Source organism: Nomascus leucogenys, chromosome 6 (assembly GCF_006542625.1).
Source record: "Nomascus leucogenys isolate Asia chromosome 6, Asia_NLE_v1, whole genome shotgun sequence".
Lineage (NCBI taxonomy): Eukaryota > Metazoa > Chordata > Mammalia > Primates > Hylobatidae > Nomascus > Nomascus leucogenys.
The window spans coordinates 3,397,664-3,417,037 of record NC_044386.1 but is presented as its reverse complement, the minus strand read 5'-3'; positions in this window follow the sequence as shown (position 1 = coordinate 3,417,037).

The following is a 19,374-nucleotide window of genomic DNA, read 5'->3' as shown; positions in this document are numbered from 1 at the left end:
ATGAGGTCATGAAGCTGTAGCCTTTATGATGTGATTTGTGCCCTTGTAAGAAGAGACATGAGAGAGCGCTCTCTGATTAGTGCTCTCTCTCTCTCTCTCTCTTTGTGTCTTTCTGGCTGGCTCTCTGGCTCTCTGTTTCTCAGCCATATGAGGACATGAGGAAAGGACAGCATCTACAAGCCAGGAAGGACATTCATCTTGAGGAACAAATGACCTGGAAGGTGATTCAGAGATCATCAGGGCGCCTGGCTCAGTGCTTTTACCTGTAGCTGTGGGTGTTGGATTCCCCAGCAGAGCCTTGGGGGCAGGACCTTGCCTGGAGCGCTAGCGGACCTAGAGGACAGAATATTGAACCAGGGAGGATCACCCTCAAGTCGTAAAATCTGATAGAATTTGCCCTATTGTTTTAGACTTGCCTGGGACCCATTGCTCCTTCCTTCTTTCCTACTTCTCTCATTTGGAATGAAAATGCCTAGCCTATGCCTGGCTCATCATTGTATTTTGGAAGCACATAATGTGTAAGGTTTCACACGTTCACAGCTGGAGAGAAAGTTTTCTATAGAATCAACTGTATGTGGAGTCTCACTCATCCGATTTAGATATTCAGATGGACCTTAGACTTCAGAGTTGACGCTGGAACATGTTAAAACCTTGGGGTCTGTTGAAATGGAATGAGTGTATTGTGCATATGAGAAGGACATGCATTTTGGTGGACCAAGGGTCAAATGCTATGGGCAGAATTGCTTTCCTCCCAAACATATATGTTGAAGTCCTAACTACAAATGTGATGGTATTTTGAGATTGGGCCTTTGGGAGGTAATTAATGGTAGATAAGGTCATGACAGTGCAGTCCTCTTGATGGAACTGGCGTCCTTACTAGAAGAGACCAGAGAGATTTTTTGCTCTCTCTCTCCATCATGCGAGGACACAGCCAAAAAGTGACTGTCTGAAAGCCAGAAAGAGAGCCCTCCCCAGCAGCCAACTATGCTGAGCCCCTGATCTGGGACTTCCAGCCTCTAACATTTTTGTTAGATTTTTGTTAGATTTTGTTAGATTTTTCTTGTTTCACTCACCCAGTCTATAGCATTTTGTTCTGGAAATCTGGGCATACTAGGAGACCTTCATATGGCCAGCAATATGGAGTTCTTCACATTTTAGATGTTAGCCATTCTGAGACATCGGGACTCTGGAGATTCACGAAGCATCATGGCGGTGACGATGTCGTGTTTTTTATTGTTGTTATTGTTTTGTTTTGTTTTTAAAAGAAAGCATTATTTTGAGGGACTGGAATAACTGTTGTAACTTTAATTTGGATAGTAGACGTAGTCCAACCTTCCCTTTACCCAAACATTCCAGAAGCTAATTTTCAATAAAGTCAATTATTCAAAGATGACTGACTGTTTTCCTACTAACTCTATCCAATCTAGGATCAGGGGATGAAAATTCTGAAAGTGTTTTTTTTCCCACTGAAAGATAACATTTCATCCAAATAAAACATATGGTTTAATGACAGCTTGAATCTTAAAATATTTCTATTTTAATTTTAACAAGTGTCAAAAATGTCACGGTGCTGTAATGAAATAAAAGGCAGTGAAGATCTTTTTCCCATGGTCTTACAGTGATGAAACCATATGTGAAGCCTCCTTTCCATCCGATGCCAGGGCTAGTAAAAGATCTGCCCTTGATCATCAGGTTTTACACATGAAAGACTTCGACTCTCTCCATGCCCAAGATGAGCACAGAATACTAATTTGGATCCACATGAGACACTATAGAAGTAAATCCTTTATTTTAAACCGTTGGTAACACATTTTTCTAGGGCTCTATAATTACTACTAAATCTACTAAGAAAGTACCCTATGTGGCTATTGTTAAAAAGCCTCAAGTGTGTGCGTGATAATCTGCATTTACTAGAGGAATCTTCTCTGCCTTAATAACAACACATTTCATCAAATGCTGATTTCAGAGCATCTGCTACTGTACTGTTAGAGAAATATCTGGGCCCATTGTCTGAGTGCAGCAGGCCTGGGCATGTTGCATGTCTCCCCAGCTTTGTGATAACTTAGCCCAGCTCAGGTAAAGGTCAGGAGGAGTAAATGAAAATTGCCTGGAGGTGGACCCCACAGCACTGAACAATGCACACACCATAAAGCCACTCCTGGTTTCCCTGCCCATTCTGTGTGTGGCCCAGCATGTGCTAGGCCCTCAGTTTAGAGCTGTAGGGTATGGGACATTCTGCCAGGAGCAATCACTAGAGGATGTGGATTTGGTTTGCAGTTCAGGGACTGCATTTGGAAAATTCTTTCTCAGGACAGCAGAACTTGATGAAGCCTACATCAAACTCATTACCTTCTTTGCCAGTGGTCTCCTTGACTTCTCTGTTAGTTAAAAGCATGGTAATCAGCAGTGACTCAAGATGAGAGTCAGTCCTCCTCTGCCTCCTCTCTCTCCCTCATGTTCCCATTCCACTGCAAGCAGAGCCTCCCTCTCACTGCCATACCATCCCACAGCACCTCTCCAGCCTCACCACTCCCATCCTGCCTCCCAACAGCCTGCCAGCCCTCCTCAGCAACCCCTGCCAGCCCTTCCAGATGAGCCCTCCTCATGCCAGGCCAAACACCTCCTCTTCTCCCTGGTCCCACCCCACAGCAAAGCCTTCTAAAATCTGGCATGTCTTGGTTTTCTCCCACCACAGATGGCACATATTCTGTGCTCCAGCCAGATTGGAATTTTACTAATAATGATCATAACTAACCTTCATGGAGGACCTACTGAGGGCAGGTGCTTTTCAAACATTTCATATGCATCATCTCATCTAATGGTAGATTCAAACAATCCCATGAGGTAGGCCCTTTACAACAGACTGGTGAGAGAACAGAGGCCCTAGAATTAAATACTCACACTGTGTTCCTCATTTTGTAAAAGGGACCCGGAGTACTCATTCACAATTCCCCCTCCCTCTCTTTTCCTAGTGAAATCTTCATTGCCTGTATTTATTGAAACGGATGGGCAGAGCTCTATGGCACAGGGGCCATGAGGCAGATCTTGGCGGATAAGGGCAGGAGCATGTGACAGCATCCCCAAACCACCCGGCTCTGCTTCCAATAGCTACTCCCCAGAACATGCTCTCCTGTCTCTACTCTCATACCTTTGTGGGGGTTTTGTTTTGTTTTGTTTTGTTTTTTTGATTGGTTATGCTTACACTTTATTTATTGAAGCAATAATAATTTCACAGCAAAATTGAAAATACAGAGATTTTCCATATACCTCCTACCCCCCAATATGGTTTGGCTCTGTCCCCATCCAAATCTCATCTTGAATTTTAGCTCCCATAATTCCCACATATCACTGGAGGAACCTGGTGGAAGGTTCACGGGGGTGGGTTTTCCCATGCTGTTCTCGTGATAGTGAATAAGTCTCACGAGATCTGATGGTTTTATAAAGGGCAGTTCCCCTGCACACACTCTCTTGCCCGCTGCCATGTAAAACATGCCTTTGCTCTTCCTTTGCCTTCCATCATGATTGTAAGGCCTCCCCAGCCATGTGGGACTGTGAGTCCATTAAACCTCTTTATATACATAAAAATTACCCATCTTGGGTATTTCTTCATAGCAGTACGAAAATGAACTAATACACCCCCACATGCACAGCCTCCCCCATTGTGAGCATCCCCCACCAGATGGTCCATTAGTTACAATCAATGAACCCATATTGTTACGTCAGTCACCCAGAGTCCACAGCTACATCAAGGCTCACTCTTGGTGATGTATATACTATGGATTTTGATAAATATATCATGACATGTATTCATCATTATCAATTCATGCAGAATAATTTCACTGCCCTAAAAATCACCTGAGCTCCCTCAACTCATCCCTCCCTTCCCCCAACCCCTGACAACCACTGACCTTGCTACTGTCTCCATAGTTTCATCTTTTCCAGGATGTGATATACTTGGAACCATACAGTAGGTAGCCTTTTTGGATTGATGATTTTTCAGTTAAGTAATATGTTTTTAAGTTTCCTTATGTCTTTTTGTGGCTTGATTGCTCATTTCTTTCAAGTGTTGACCAAAGTTCCATTTTCTGGATATACTCAAGTTTGTGTTTCCACTTATGTACTGGAGACATCTTGATTGCTTTCAAGTTTGGGCAATTGTGAATAAAGCTACTGTAAATATTTGTGTGCAGGTTTTTGTGTGGACATGTTTTCAACTCCTTTGGGTAAATACCAAGGAGCATGACTGATGGATCGTGAGGTAACAGTATGTATGATTTTATAAGGAACAGCCAATCTGTCCTCCCAAGTGGCTGTACCATTTTGCATTCCCACCAGCAATGAATGAGAGTTCCTGCAGTTCCACACCTGCTGTGAGTGTTCTGGGTTTTGGCTGTACATTGGTCTGAAGTAGTATCTTGCTGTTGTTGTTTTAATTTGCATTTTTCTAATAACCTAGGAGGTAGAGCATCATTGTATAGGCTTATTTGCCATCTGTATATCTTCCATATTTTATTTTCTGACTGTATTCATGTGGGCTGTCTATTCTACTCTATTAGTCTATTTATTTATTATTTTACCAATACCACATTGTCTTGAAGTCATGTAATGTCAGTCCTCCAGCTTTGCTTTTCTTCTTCAATACTGGGTTGGCTATTCTTAATCTTTTGTCTCTTCAAATAAACTTTAAAATCAGTTTTTGATATCTACACAGTAACTTACTAAAATTTTGATCAGTGTTTAATTGAATCTATAAATCAAACTGGGAAGAAGTGATCTATTGAGTTTTTCTATTCATGAACATAGAATACCTCTCCATTTAATTTATTTAGTTCTTTTTGTTTGTTTGTTTGTTTTGTTTTTTGTTTTTTGTTTTGAGATAGAGTCTTGTTCTTGTTGCCCAGGCTGAAATGCAATGGCGCAATCTCGGCTCACTGCAACCTCCGCCTCCTGGGTTCAAACTATTCTCTCACCTCAGTTTTCTGAGTAACTGGGATTACAGGTGCTCACCACCACGCCCGGCTAATTTTTGTACTTTTAGTAGAGATGGTGTTTTGCCATGTTTGCCAGGCTGGTCTCAAACTCCTGACCTCGGGTGATCTGCCCACCTTGGACTCCCAAAGGGTATTTAGTTCTTAATTAATGTCTTTGATCAGAGTTTGTAGTTTTTCTTATATAGATCTTGTACATATTTTGCTAGAGTTTTACCTAAGTATTTTATTTGGGGAGGTGCTAATGTAAATGGTATTGTGTTTTTAATTTCAAATTCTACTTGTTCGTTGCTATACATCTTAGTGGGTTTTTTTTTTGTCTTTATCAATAAACCGTGATCTCAAAAGTGGGGTGTTCAAGCACTATAGGACACTCATGAGATCAAAGCAGCAGAGTAGAAAAAGAATATGATCACTTTCAATTTTATTCCTTTTCACTTACTCTTTTTATTTAGGATAGATAGATAGTCACATCTCATGTATTAAGGAGAAACACATAAACATACATACACATCCATGGGGATTCTAAATTTTTCTGCTAATGCAGATGTGGGACCAAAAGTATTTAGAGGACACTAGCCTAAGACAAGTCTTGAATGTTTTCCCTGATGAAGTTTTTGTTTTCTACTAAGATTCATCCTAATGTTCATATGTCTTGCCTAATCCACCCACATAAATGTGAGTGTTCCTTCTATAGGATTTTGCTTATTCTGGTGGATTGTGATGATATTTCGGTTTGCGCGTATGAACTTGCCATGGTCTTCCAGTCCTACTGTTTCAGACTGTCTGGACGTTTAGGGAGCAGGCTCTCTGGCCTCTGCTCACAGCTGATGTCCATCCCCAGGCCATCCTGTGGGTAGGTGTGTCCATGAGCACTGCCTGGTGGAATGTGGGCAGATATGATGTGCACTGCAGACATGCTCGATCCAGGGAAAGTTCCCACATTAACTCCCACACTCACTCTTCACTTTCTTCTGGTTAAATGCAAAGTATAAAAGCCCATCTAAGGCCTTGAGGAGTGGTAGAGCCACTGGATAAAGGGTAGCCGCCACCTGCCTTCTCTCCAGTGACCTTCCCTGGACTATGTTTTGAGGAAGAAAAAAAAAACTTTTTGTTCCCTGCATTAGTGACTGAAATATTTATTTTACCAGTTGACTTAGGCTAATCCATGTTCCCATTGTGAGATTCCCATTGTGACCTCAGCTATCACAGATCCACTCTGCCCCTTTTTTCACTTTCTCTGTCTGGACTAGCTTCCACTTGGGTCAGGTCAGTAGGGACATCAGGCAGAAAACTGAAAAGAAAGGGGCCCCTGTTTATAATAAAAGGATCTTAACTATCTTAATTTTTATTTCTAGTTTTTTAGAAATTAAATTTCAGAATATTTATTTATAATGTGTATGACAAACATTCCCCCAGTAAGGAACTGAAACCATCTACATAAAAACATATGCACAATGAGTTAAAACAAAGATGAAAATAGATTGGAATCCACATAACTGTTCTAAGAACCATAACTGTGATCAGTGGTTGTTTTAGATCCAAACTCACTTATTATATGGATTCTAAAAGATAAGCATGAACAATATAAACAGGCAATATTTTTAACTTAGCCTTGCAGGAGATGTAGAATCTGTGATAAAACAAACATAGACTCACCATTAAGTCAAATCCACAGTTGTCTGTTAAAATGTCAGTGTCAGACTCTGCCAGGGTGACGCCTACCATTCAATGACAAGCCAGAGTGGCAGAGCTCAACTTCTTTCGAGGACTTCAAATCCCTGGGAACACTGTGAATGCAGAAATATAAGTATAAATATAAGTAGTGCTTGAATGTTAATTATGGTGATGTTATTTAGTTCCTTTTAATTTGCATTTGAAATTGAACTCTGTAAAGTGGTAACATAAACCAATGTTCAATCACAGGTAAAATCTCCCATTAACTCTATACTGAACTTCCCATGTTTCAGAAAATGAAGTGAATTAAGAATCCACCTTTAGCTCATGCATCCATCTGCTACCAAAGTTAATGGGTAAAATGGTCAGGAAAGTTTGCTGGGGACCAAGCACATGGAAACCATGAACACTAGAAGCCAGCCTGTGGTTGCTGCTGGCCTCAGCCACTATCTGGGCTATCAGGGCAGCCTCAGAATGGCATTGTTCTCCCTGGTTCCCACCTCCAACAGCTAGAAGAGGGGTGATGGTAAGAGCTGAGCTCTCGCTGCACAAAAGCATGATTTGGATTTCTGAGTTGGCAGGTGGAAACCTTTGATAAAATGCCGTGTATTAACACGACAGTGAACCTTGCTTGAGAAACGGCACAACTCACCCTAAGCACCCATTCGTTGCAGGAATCGGGGGTACCTGAATGCTACCCTCTATGCTTTCTCTGTTTTGTCCTAAAGATGTATTTCCATTTTACTTGGTTAAACGAGCTGGTACTCATGACATGTTCTGCTGTTACTTTTATCTTATTATTATTATTATTATTATTATTATTATTATTATTTGAGATGGAGTCTTGCTCTGTGGCTCAGGCTGGAGTGCAGTGGCATGATCTCAGTTCACTGCAACCTCCACTTCCCAGGTTCAAGCGATTCTCCTGCCTCAGCCTTCTGAGTAGCTGGGACTACAAGTTTGTGCCACCATGCCTGGCTAATTTTTTTGTATTTTTAGTAGAGATGAGTTTTCACTGTGTTAGCCAGGATGGTCTCGATCTCCTGACCTCATGATCTGCCCTCCTCAGCCTCCCAAAGCGCTGGGATTACAGGCGTGAGCCACCACGCCCGGCCTGTTACTTTTATTTTAAAGCAAACTTTGAATTTTTTCAAAAACAGAAATTATGACTAAAACCTCATTTAGGAATAATAGAACTCTCCTGCGATAGAGTGAGAACACTAGTCTGAGGAATTTAAGCAAAGTCACGTGTAAGTGAATTCTGTCCTTGGGCCATCCATGGTCGTTCTACACTATGCGTTTCAGCTCAGTTTGCCACACTCGTCAATGGCAGGCGCCAAGCTGATGAAGATGAACTGCACAACTCCGCCAGTTGTAAAAATCAGGATGAGATCTTCTTTCTCTAAATAGAGAGACTGTAAAATAGGCTAATAAGAAACAAGCACCTGGTAATAGAAAAAAATGCAAAATTGCAACAGGCAACAATGAACCTTACTGGGAATGTTGGGATCATATTCTTGTTAGGCCTTAAGAAAGATTGTACAAAGGAGTATAATTTCCCTAAGTCTGCTGCTTGCTTTACTATGTCTACGAAAATAGTGCTTGTGGAAATATTGTTGGCAGTTTCCTGAGAATATTGATTTATGCTCCATATCAATAACCAGAGAGGGAATGTGGCACCGTTAATTATGACTCAGGCAGGCCAAATAAAATTTGGCAGGCAAAATGACTTTTGAAAATCAGAGGTGAATTTTGTTTTCTTTCTTTTTTTTGACACTCTAGACAAAAGCTCACAAACACACACATATGCACACACATGCAATTCCAAATGTCTGTACCTCCACAATGACATTTTAGGATTACAAATTGGATTGTTAAAATTATTTCATCAAGATGCAGAACTAAATTCTGTAATCACATTAGGAACCAAATGTATAGTTTGTTTTTTTATTATGTATGTTTTAGGTGTTAGTTTCCTTTAAAAATACAAGTTCTTGAATTGCTCAGTTATCATATGATCCAAGTTGAAACTTTACTAAGGTAATATTCGTCAAAAAGAAAACTAAAGAAGTCACCAAAATGTGACAGGGTTTCAGAAGCAGGTGATCTTTACAGAATCAGATAGGTGTGCAGGCTCATGGGAGAAACTGCAAATTTGTTTTTGGAATAGAGATAGGGCTTTTCCCTTATAACTAGGGTTCTTCCATTTCATATATTTAATTTAATTCTTCTTTTTTTTTTTTTTTTTTGAGACTGAGTCTCACTCTGTTGCCCAGGCTGGAGTGCAGTGGCACGATCTCGGCTCACTGCAAGCTCCGCCTCCCGGGTTCATGCCATTCCCCTGCCTCATCCTCCTGAGTAGCTGGGACCACAGGCGCCCGAGACTGCACCCGGCTAATTTTTTGTACTTTTAGTAGAGACAGGTTTCACCGTGTTAGCCAGGATGGTCTCGATCTCCTGACCTTGTGATCCACCTGCCTCGGCCTCCCAAAGTGCAATTTAATTGCTTCTTAAGAAAGACTTTCCGATTTGACTTTTCCTCTTTGTGTATGTATTTAAGACACCAGCTACTATGAAGACCAAATAAAAATATTAGCTTATGTATAGAATTATCTCTCTTTTATATGTATTTATTTTGTATTTATTTTAAATTACTCTCTGAATAAATTGCTACTGAAGGTTAGTTGGGCAGAAGTGTTCCAAGTGTCAAGGTTATGTGGCTATCTGTATTTCAATAATCGCTGTGATGGTAGTTAAGTCCATTTTCTCACTATTCAACTGCCGGAGCTGACCATGTCATAGGCCAGAGCCTCGTAAAAATCTCATAAGGATGTAAATTTTTTCACCTTCTTTGAGGAATATACTAGATGCTTCATCCAAGAGCGTAAAGGAATCGTTCACTTGATTCCTCAGGAAAGACATATAAGTGATAGAGTTCTCAAAATCTAGTTAGGTCCAGGTTTGTTTTCCTTATTTCCACAAGGGAAAGCCTTTTGTAGAGTGTAATCAACACTTTTAGGATTGCTATGCCCATTTATTCAGTTATAGTTTCAGAGCACAAAAATTTACTAACAGATTGAAATGCTGTAGTTTTCCAAACGTTGTATTTTTTAAATGGGCTAAAATTACCTTTAATATTTAACAAATTAATAATAGCACCTATGTCCACACTCCTAAGGAAAAATAATTCTGGCACTAAAGATTGCTAAACCATGAAATTCGGAACAAGAAAAGCACTTATTGATAACATTGGATTTAGTAGAAAAATAAAATAAAACAACTAATTTCCAGTCATGTTTCCATTCTAACATTGAGAAGATTAAGTACTGGCATGATAGTCCAGTGATACATTTTCATATTTCTATTTCCTCTCCTTAACTGAAGTCATTCAAGTTTCATTCCTAAAGGATTCCCTTGGCTTGCATGATGAATGTGACAGCAAACCTCAGTTTGGAACTTATTGCTAGGTTTTTAGCAATTATTTGTTATTTTTAAGATTTTCTTGATTCTAAGGGGCTTTAAAAGCAAAAGATTAGATCTATTCATCACAAGATGTGAAAGCTAACCCCCAAAATGTCTATACGACTCAATTGTGGTTAGAGCAACAAAGAAAGGAGAGATAGGGCCACTCCTTGGGAAACAGAATGGTGACTTCAAACTCCTACACAACCAGCTTCCCCTAGAAATCTATTTTTTCTAAGAAAAGTTATCGTGTTCAATGTAGGAATAGCAGTATAAAGAAAAGTGTTTGAGGAAAAATTAAATGTGTTAGCCAATCTAAGATGTTTCCAGGAAAATGAGTTGTAAGCAGTGTCTAAATTTTGTTTTGTTTTCTTGTTTTTTTCAAAGACACAATTGCAGTCACAGATTTTCTAAAATATTTGTTTTTTTCAAAGACACAATTGCAGTCACAGATTTTCTAAAATATTTAAGAAGTCATGGAGAAAGTAAAACAGCCACATCAATAGAGACATAAAATATTGGCCCAGTTTCAAAAAGGAGAAAAATAGGGCACACTAAAATTTACATAGTGGTGAGTTCATTATAAATGGGACAGAATTATAAAATGTGAAATATCAGTGAGTCTACATTTCTTCAAATACATGTTGTTTATACCATATAGGTTAGTAAATAAGAAATCAGTTGAAACAAACCTAATTTGAAGTCTTGTTTCCAATGTGACAGATCACAGAAAAACCATACAAATAGTGATTTCAAAAACTTACTGAAAAGTGCTTAGAGGGCATACTTGTTCATATGTGATGTTCAGGATAAATGAGTGAACTTTTAAGTGGTGGTCCTTAGGTTTCCAACTGCCTCAAGGAGGGTCACATGGGATTGATCATAGGATTCCTTTTTTGCAAGCAACAGAGACTGTACAAAGGGACTTTATAGTAAAGGTGTTGGGAAGTTGACTCAAAAGTTTCACAGCAGGCCAGGCGCGGTGGCTCACACTTGTAATCCCAGCATTTTGGGAGGCCAAGGTGGATGGATCATGAGGTCAGGAGTTCGAGACTAGCCTGACCAATATGGTGAAACGCTGTCTCTACTAAAAATAGAAAAATTAGCCAGGCATGGTGGTGGGCACCTGTAATCTCAGCTACTCAGGAGGTTGAGGCAGGAGAATCGCTTGAACCTGGGAGGCAGAGGTTGCAGTGAGCTGAGATCATGCCATTGCACTCCAGCCTGGGTGACATAGCGAGACTCTGTCCCCACCCCGACACACACAAAAAAATTTGTAGCTATTCCACAGGACTAGAATGTAGAAGCACAGCCATGGCCTTGTAGCAGGAAATGGCTTGGCTGCACGTGTCTGTGTGCATGGGCAAGAAAGTTTCTCCAGCAAGCCATGCAGCTGAGCTTGGACTAAGAGGCATCTATTTCTACAGTCACAGGAAGCAGTCATTCCACACCACATGGGCACTAGATATTCCACATGCCATGTTTTAGGAGATACTTCAAGGGGAATATCATACTCCCAGGCATAGACACCTTGCAGAAAGAATCACAAAAAAAAAAGTAAAGAAAAGAAAGAAAGAGACGGTTGGTGGAGATAACTGGAATTATTGTTAATGGAAAAGAGAAGACCCATTGCACAAGTTTTGATCCCCCTGCACCCCAATGCCTTGAAGTGTAACTGAGTAAAACATGAACATTCCTCTATTGTTCTGTGGTGCCATCTTTGTTGTAAATGAACTGTCAGTGCATGTGTAGATTTGTTTTTAATCTCCGTATTCTGGTCCATTGATCTATTTGTACTTGTACTAATATTAAATCATTTGAACTATTCTGGTCTCATAATAATTCCTAGTATAAAGTAGAACAAATTCTCCTACTTTACTTTCAAGAATGCCTTGACTATTCCTCATCTTCTTTCATTTTCATGTAAGTTTAAGAAGGAGCTTGTTAAATCATACTCCCACATAAACACACACAAATGCAAAATATACGCACATAGTATGTTGGTATGTGTGTTAGACCCTTTTCCAATGTCTCATATAACTCACATGCTATGTTTGCTTTGTTTTTGTTTCTTTTATCTCTCAGTGTTTGAAGACAGATATTTATGTTGATCTGTTTTTGAGTTCATTAATTCTATTTTCCTTTGTGTTCAATCTTCTACTAAACCTAGCCATTTAGTTCTTTTTCATATTTTAGTTATTGTATTTTATATGATCTGAATGTTGTGTATCATCAAAATTCCTATGTTGAAATCCTAACTCCTAAATGAAGGTATTAGGAGATGGGGCTTTTGTGAAGGTTATGAGGGATCCAGCCTCATAAAGGGTTAGTAACCCTATAAATTAGACCCAAAGGAGCTTGTTCACCCTCTACTGAATGAAGACACGGCTACAAGGTATCATCTAAGAGGAATGACCCCTTGCCAGACACTGAATCTGATGATGCCTTGATCTTGGACTTCACAGCCTCCAGAATTATGAAAACAAATGCTTGTTGTTTACAAGACATTCAATTTTGTGATTGCAACTTGAAAGGACTAAGACAGTATTGGACAGTTTGAAAGTGTCCATCTGACTCCTTTTATCTACTTTATTTTTTAACATTCTCCATATTTTCATTCATTTTTCTTTTCTCCATCATCTTTAATTTAGCATATTTATTTTGAAGTCTTTTTCTGACTAATCTAATATCTGGATTGAGTGTGCTTCTATTGATTATTTTGTCCCTTCATGGTCAAACACTTTTTTCTGCTTCTCTGTGTAATGATTTCTGACTATGTGTAAGAATCTGTGTATGAGCCATTGTAGATGCTAAAGTTTAGTTTGTGCTTTTTTTTGGTTTGGGTTTTGGTTTCCTGAAGGGAGTTTTAGATTTTGATTTTGTTGTTAGATTACCAGCAGGTCACCTTTGAAACTTAGTTTCAGCTTAATGACAATAGGTCTATTTCCATCTTGCCTTTCCTCCCAAGACACAGCACTCAGAGTTGTGTGCGGTGCAGGAATGCACTGCTGGGTCATGGTTGTCTTTCCTCTGAAGATACGGTACTCAGTGTTGTGCATGGTGCAGGGCTGCACCACCAGGTCACAGGCTTCCTAAAGTCTCAACTCCATAACCCTTCCACTCCAGCCAGGCACATCCTAATGTTCCTCCAGGATGGAGATGCCTGCTCAGCTCTTAGCTTCCCATTTGTGGTTCCCTGCCAGTTCCTCTGGAGTCTTGCCTGCAGTTGGAGTTGGTCAAAGTCCCCCAAATTCTGATGAAGAATGCTTCTCTGTAGCACCATCTCTTCTGGTAGCCTGCCCTGAGAGGTCACAGTTGCCCTCGCATTCCCAATCTTTATTCCCTATGGATGCCGCCCTGCAAGACCACTGCTCTCTGCTGGGGCTCTGTCCTCTGCACTAAGAGTTTGGAAGGTGCCCTCAGGGGGAATGCTGGCATGAATGTGAGGCCCCACCTGTGCTCTGCTCCTCTCAAATCCTTACATGCCTGTACTGGTTAAAGTCTGATAACTGCTGACATTTGTCTTACAAAGTTCCTCTAATTTCATTTTATTTTCTGTTTATTGCCACAGAGTAAGTCTAATATTAATTTTTCTGTCATAGATGTAGCTGAAGGTCCATGCACTTATTTAGATATTAGGAATATGTTAGAGATGCAGAAGAGAAGTAAGGTGCTAATAACTGCAATATTCAAATGGGGTGTGTGTGTGTATATGTGTTTACTTTTGGTCAGCACCCATAATATTTAAAAAATGATAAATAATATAAATTAATAAAAGATATTAAAATGGTCAATGATCTCAGGAAAGAACAAACACATTTTGTTTTCATTATTTTCCAATCAACTGTCAGAGCTTACAGAGATTACAAAGTCCATTGATGATGAGGTTGAGGGATTAGTGAGGAACACCCATTTACAGTGCTTAAATGTAGAAATTAGGGCAACCTTTTTGGAGAACTATTAGGCAAAATGTATCAAATTTTTGAAAAATGTAAATACTGTTGTACAAGCAATTCAGTTTTTAGGAATTTTCATAAAGAGCTTGTTAATCATGGGTTCAAGACCAGAGCTCTGAAGATGTTCATCTCACTGTTGTTTATATAGAAAAGAACATGAACACTAGCTAGTGATTTATCAGATGATAGAGTGTACATCTTAAGGTCATTAAGAATTATTTAAACATAGGAAAATGTCCATTTGTTAAGTGAAAATCTATAAATTATGATCCTAGTCTTGAGGTGGGGGAAATATGTACGAAAAGACAGTGGGTGATTTTACCTTATTTTTGTGTGTGACTCCATTATTACCATAATAAATATTAATTGATTTCAACTCAGTAAAAAGAAAGTCATTTTTATCTTTAGAAACTTTCAAATGCTAAAATAAAAATATAAGTATAAAATTCTACAAATTTTGATGGAGAAAATTAAAAACATCTTTTTGTTTGATAGCAAATATCTTTTAAACCTTTCTTCCATATGTTATTCCACTGGTTAATTCTTCTTCTTTTGCTGCTAAAGGAAGTGGCTGTGGATCAAAGTACTAATGCAAGTGTTCGTTGAGCTATTTCAATAATAAATGAACAAATTAATTCATTTTTTAATTTGGCAAATTATTTTTATATTAGTGTTTTAGGTTTGTAATATCACTTGTTATTCAGCTAAGCTTTTATTAAATTTGCCAAATGTAAAATCTTTTAAAGCTTGATGATAAATTTTTTTTTTAAGTTTTACAGTTCTCTAAATGTTTTGTCCTACTGAAAACAAGTCACTTAAATCTGACCCATTTCCACTCCTGTTGGTATTTTTCTAATCCTTGCCTTACTGCCTAGGTATAAATTTAAACAGTAGCTTAAGTTCAGGCCACCAAGGGTTGGGATAAATGCATATTCCACTGCATGATATACGAAAACAGCAGGTGAGAATGGTCTACAGAAAGAAGGGTCTATATTTTAAAACTGACAGAAATTATTTGAGTTTGGGATGCACACATGGGGATTTTTCTTCTAAGGCCATTTTGATTAATTTAATCCACCACGACAAATTCACAATTCAATATGAAAGGTAAGGGTGCCTGAAGATGCCCTTTGCTATACCCCAAGGGGAAAAAAATATGTCTGAGTAAGAGATGAAAACATGGCAAGCCTAAGTAGGTGATAAGGATCTGAACTGTGGCTGGCGTGATAATGCAGGAGTGACAGCTCTGGGAGAAGAGCAGGGTGCCCTGCATTTGTGCTGCTCATGCAGGCGCAGGGACGGATGGAAACTGGCTTTCCACACTCACTGTTTCCTCCAGCATCAGCAAGGAAATGAAGGTTCTGAATGCTCGGATTATACGCCCAGATCAGTACCTGCAGATGTTTATTTATTAAACAGAAATTGTGTTTTCTAAATAATTAAGCTCTTGTATTTTCTTACACTATTCCCCCAAAAAGTATTGTCAAGCTTCCAAAAAGCAATTGTTTCAATTTGTGAAAGAAAAAAAAAAGAGAAGAAAAGAGAGAGTAAAAGAAGAACATAGACTACATCTAGATTAACTGAGCAAATGTGAATTGTCTTTCTCTAAATTTCCACTTGGTTAAGTTTGATTTCCCTTGGGTGATCTTAAATATTTATTTTCTCTGCTTCTTCTAAAGTCTCCTTAGTTTTTATCCACACATCCATCCATCCATCCATCCAACCATCCACCCATCCACCCATCCACCCATTCACCCACCTATTCAGCCAGCCATCCACCCAGCTGCCCACCCATCTACCCATCCAGCCATTCACTCATCCACCAATCCACTATCCACCCAACCATCCAGCCATCCAGCCAGCCATGCACCCATGCACCCATGCACCCAAACATCCATCCACTCATCCACCCACCCATTCAGCCAGCCAGCCACCCATCTACTAATTCACCATTCAGGCAGCCAGCCAACCACCCACTCATCCACCCCATCCAGCCATTCACCCATCCACTCATCCACTATCCACCCAATCATCCATCCATCCAGACAGCCAGCCACCCTTTCACCAAACCACCCATCCACCCACTCTCAATTCATCCATCAATCGAGCACCCTCTATTATCAGGTGTTAAGCTGGGCATGCACACAGTAGTAAACTCATGGGCTTTGAGGTTTGTGGAGGTGCACACATTAGATATACAAGTTCACACATAGTTAGAGATCACAATGGTGATAAACATTATGAAAGCAATGTGGGGCCTTACGAAGTCATCACATAAAAGACATATAAAATCTAGAGACAATCAGAGACCGGGTCAAGGTTGCTCTGGGGTGGACAGGAAAGTGACATCAAAGCTGAGCCCTGGAGTGCAAGAGGCAGAGTATCCCAGACAGAAGAAACAGCGTGAGGGATGCCTTATGGCAGAGGAGGTTGACACTTTTAAGGAACTGAAGGAAGGCAGCTCTGCTGAAGTTCAGGGCCCAGTGAGTACCAATGCAGTGGAAGAGGACCGCAGGGGCAGGGGAATCAGGCTGGATCCCCTGTGTCTGGGCCACTGTGGAAAGTTCTTCACTTTATTGAAAGTGAAAGTCCCACTCAGTCTTCAAGATTCAGTTGTAGAGTTTCTTTTTCAGCCATGCAATGTGTTTTAAGTATGTTCACTTTGAACAAAACAGTCAAGGAAATGCTTCCTTGCTAAGTGTGAGGTAATCAGATGTTTTTATACCCAGGCAAGTTAAAATACATAATTACAAATAGCATCTTTCCCTGTCACAGAAATCCCCTCTAATCTTGCCTAAGCCAATTTTGCTCACCCAGCACATTCAGGGCCATTTAGAAACCAAATGAAACAGTCAGTAATTTACTTGTTTCTCAAACAATGTGTAATTTAAAATACTGATCACATTGATTTTCCACTTTAAACAGAAGAAGAAGAAACTTTACTCCTCGTTTCAATATAATTGTGTATTTACAATGAAATCCCCAAACCATGGCATTATAAAAAGCATGGCATGTTTAGTGCTACTGAATAGCCAGAAGCTCTCTTCATTTGCACCATTTATCTTTCATTTATGTTGTTTATTGAAAACTTCTGCAAAATATCAAGAAATGCAGCAGGAAATTGCTCATATGAAGAAATGCAAGACGCTGGTGCTTTGAATGTTTAATAGAGGTGGTGACTACTGCCAACACCTACACCACTTTAGATCTGTTTATTTTCAAAGGTGAACATTAACACACATACGGCTACATGACATGGAAAATTTGCATTTGAAAGAATCCATCAGGACAATAACATCGACAATTTTTTTTTCCTTTAGAATCTGGACATGTTCTTAAAGCTTACAATTAACGGAAAGAATGCTAAACAATAAATGCACATTATTTAATCTATTTTATATATCATTGGTTCATGTTCCGATTTTAAGAATTTTAATGTACTCATTAAGATAGAATGTAAGGTCTTCATTGAGTCATTGAAGAACACATGAGCTCTCAGTGTTGTAGTGACAACAGGCGGAGCACTCTGGTTAAGAGAGCAGATTAATTGCTCATGTTCAATGACATTTTGGCACCTCACTTTTAGAGAAAACATTAAGCTTATTTTTTACTTTTAACAAGATGGTGCCGTTCTACTTTTACCATTTTTTTTACCTGAAATAATAGCAAAATTAAAATTACCTTTAATCTCATGTTTAACATACCCACAATTTTAAAACATTTGCTTACCCAAATGTAACAGCCCCATGTGTGCCTTTCTGATTCTCTTCTTAAGCTGTTTTTCACATTCTTTTCCAACAATGCTGTTGTCTCCAGGCAGACCTTTGAGGTCACACTCTCTGGTTGCGTCCAGTCTGTCACTCACAGAAAATAAAGTGAGGTGCAGGCCCTGCTGTTTTCAGCCCATAGCCGTTCCCACCCCTCTCAAGTCTCTCTCTGAAATCTGAAACCCCTTTCACTACTCTATGTTAACGTTTGCAGACTCTCATTTTCTTCCTAAAAAGTATATTGAGTACAGTTGTTTCTTCTATGAAAAATCATGATTGTAACAGCTTCATCATCACCATCATCACATCTAGTATTTACTGGGGGGTTAGTGAGTACCATGCAAGGCACTATGTATTTCACGTGCAGTTTCTCTGTTATTCCTCACAATGACCCTGGAAGATTCTATTCTCTAGTTTATAAAGGAGGAAACAAGGCTCAGAGAGGGTGAGTAACTTGTCTAAGTTCACAAAGCTGGTAAATTCAGAGCTAGCCTTTTTGAACCAGACTCACTCTACCACACGGCCTACCTTCCCACTTGGAGGTACTAAATCTCCCATGGTTGCCTGCAATTTATGTGGGTGAGATGTCGCAACATAGATCTGCACTTACAAAAATAGTCACCTTTTTCATTACACAGTTTTTTGCTTAGTAGGCTCTCCATAGGAGAACTGAGCTCCAAAATACATTCTGAGTGTCAGTTCTCAGACAGATGTGGAAAGCCGAGCTGAGACTTCCCCTTAGAATCATGTTATGGTGAGTGGGACAGTCCTTCACAGTCACTTGAAGCAAAAGCTTTATTTTGTAAGGGGGGAAATTGCATTCCTGAAAAGACAAGTGGCCTTTGCAGTCTCCCTCAAGGAGCTAGAAGAGGAGACTAGTGGACTTCAAGCCAGCTGTGAGCCGTGGAAAGTGTGTAAATGTCTCATTAGATTCTCAAAGGTTCTGTAGCCAATAAGGGTCTCCAGCCTTTCCCTGAGACTTGATGGCCTTAAGAAGAGTTTAAACAGCAGGATGGGCTGGCCAGAGCTAGCCACTTTGCTGAAGGTCCTTCCAACCAGGGGTGTGAGCGTATCGGTTGAGGAAGCAGGTCTCATCTGCCAACCTTCCACCGAACACATCCACTCCAGAGGCAGGAGATGGTTGCCTGTCACCCCAGGCCCAAGCCTGGGAGGCTCAGACAATCTGTCCTTTGTTGTAAGTTCCAGAACCTTCTCAGAAGCCTAGGGCAGCCGCAATTGACCTGAGAGTGATTATCTCAATAGACTGCAGCACAGATGCCTGGATTAAAGTCTCATTCATTGCAGGAAAATGCAGCGTTTACCCTTAGAACTGGTGGGAATGAACCAACCCCGTCATCATGATCAGATCTTGAAGGAGCTTGAGGCTTTAGCTGTAGAGCCAGCTCTGAGTCCCACTGCCACATAGACACTTACCTTCTCTGTGACTGCACCTAGCACAGTTGGCCTGGATGACCCACAAGATGACTACCCCATTCTAAAATACTATGATCTGCACAATTTTAC